We start from the raw sequence: 2,427 nt of genomic DNA on the forward strand, positions 1-2,427 counted from the left end.
AGGCACGAGCCCGAGGTCGAACCCAGGTGAACGGAAACAAGAGACACCTTGTACCGCTTCGTTCACAAATATATGAATAAATAAATAAATAAACATAAAATAAATAACTACTGCAAAGTTCACAATGTATTAAATAAGCCTCTGCTGTTTACCATGTCTGGTCTCTATTATTCGGTTAATCGCTTAGCTATTTACCTAAATGATCACATTAAAAAAGGGTGACTATATTTAATCACAAGTGAATACATGGATTCAAATAAAATATAATATACTTGATGATAAAACAATAAAGCTCTTCGATTTTCACAGCTCCATACATTATTCAAACTTAGAACTAACCTTCGCTTCCATTCATCTTGCGGTGTTAATATGACTATCTCATTACAACCTTTATGAACTTTATTTCCTTCGCGTTCTAACACTTTCATTAATAAAAATCGGTAGTTCTCCTATTAGGCGCTGCCTCCCTAGTGATTCATATTATAAAATTTACCTTAAATGCATGGGATTTGGCCATAATCACAAACAAATTAAAAGCGGATAGAGAAGAAGGTATCGTGCGTCTCATGGTCTAACTCTTTTACATATTGTTTAGAATCAACTTTACGTTTCATTCTTCATTCATTATTCAGAGTCGTTCACCTGTCTCGCTCTTACTCTTACAAACTCTATTTCTTTCGCACTCTGGCGACTCCATTCAAGCTGCAATATTCTTCTTTTATCGTTCGGAACTGACAGCCATATGTCTGTCTCATTCTGACCTTCGCGAGCTCTATTTCTATCACACTCGAATGACTTAGTAAAACCGCGTAGTACTCCTGTTAGGTGATGCGTTCCTGGTGATTTATACTGTGAAAGATCCGGCTGGAAGCGCGAACATGGAGGCATATAGGCCCGGGAAAGTTGTAGTTCAAGTACTTGTATACTCCTTATGACTCCTGTTATCCTGGTAGTTAGTGAGGTAGGAAATCCAGCTAGGTGCTTAGCTCGAGGAGAGCGTTAAGCATAAGGAGATTGAGTTATATATGTGACGTCGTGAAATGTAGGAATATATGTAAACGCCGGGATCGCGAGAGAAACCGTTGACTTTGTAATAATTCTTGTGGCAGGGGGCGTCGCTGTCGCATAGTATTACGCTATTGTATAAAGACTGGCTGTATGTAGAAGTGTAGGAATTAACTGTAATCCTTTAGACGGTTCTGTGTCTCTGGTAGTTCAAGACATAGTTACATACGCAAGGGTTCGTAGTGTACGAAACATATGAACCGTGGATACCGTTTAAATAGCCCATGTGATAGGAGGCGCGGATAAACCCAGAAACCCTCAGGCCGCGGGTAACCCATTACGCGAATCGCCGCAGTATCAGTAATAGACTGAGCATTGGGAGATAGAGAAGTTGGTACTGATACCGCTGTCTTGTAAACACGCTTTATGGCTAAAAGTGGGGCTGTCTGACTAAACTTCGTAGACTCATGAATCGCGCTTCACGAGCCGTCACTATCTTTGTAGCAATACGTATAGTAGGAGATGGGGATGTGTACGTAGGCACCGTTATAGCTAGAGTGTCCTATAAAGCAGTAAGTCGAGGTGTATGTGTAGGTGTCGCTCCCGGATAAGACTCCTTAGGCGTTTCTGTCTCCCTAGTAGGATAAAGCGCAGTTAGATGAGCAAGGGCTCGTATTGTATGAGGCACAAGAACGGCAGCTAACGATTAAATAGTTAATATCGTAGGAAATACAGTTGCGGTGGTAAAGGCGATAGTTGCATTTAATATATAAAGCGCCGCTGTCTCTGTAGGGGTAGGAGATACAGTTGACGTTTGGGCAGCTCGAAATGGAGTGCCTTGAACGTCGTAACCGCTGTAGTGGGACATACAATAGGAAACGGAGGTAAATGTTTAGGCGGCCTAGTAGATGGAAACGCATCGCGTGGGCCACTGGAGACACAGTAGTTGGACTTGAGGCAGGAGGCGTATATGTAAGTGTAGGCGCCGCGGTCGCATAGTATTACGCTATAGTATAAAGACTAGCTGTATGAAGAAGTGTAGAAATTAACTGTAACCCTTTAGGCGGTTCTGTCTCCCTGGTAGTCGAAGACACAGTTAGAGACACAGAAGCTTGAATTGTAGGAAACCCTTGGGCCAAGCTAGCTTGTAAATAGCTCGTGTGACAGGAAAAGCCATTACGGCCGTAGAATCCTTAGGTTTACGAAACACGGGAGGCATCGTTGTCTCTGGAGTAATAGGAAATATAACTGAAGTTCAAGTAGCTCGAAACTAGATGCTTAGAACGCCACGGCCTGTGTAATAGTCCGTACGCTAGGAGATGGCGGAGGAGGCTTAAGCGTTTCTGGCTCTCGGAACACATAGTATGAGACGTCGATATAGTAGGGAACGTATATGTGCACGTAGACACCGCTGCCTCATAA

This window comes from Choristoneura fumiferana, chromosome 10, assembly GCF_025370935.1.
Source record: "Choristoneura fumiferana chromosome 10, NRCan_CFum_1, whole genome shotgun sequence".
NCBI lineage: Eukaryota > Metazoa > Arthropoda > Insecta > Lepidoptera > Tortricidae > Choristoneura > Choristoneura fumiferana.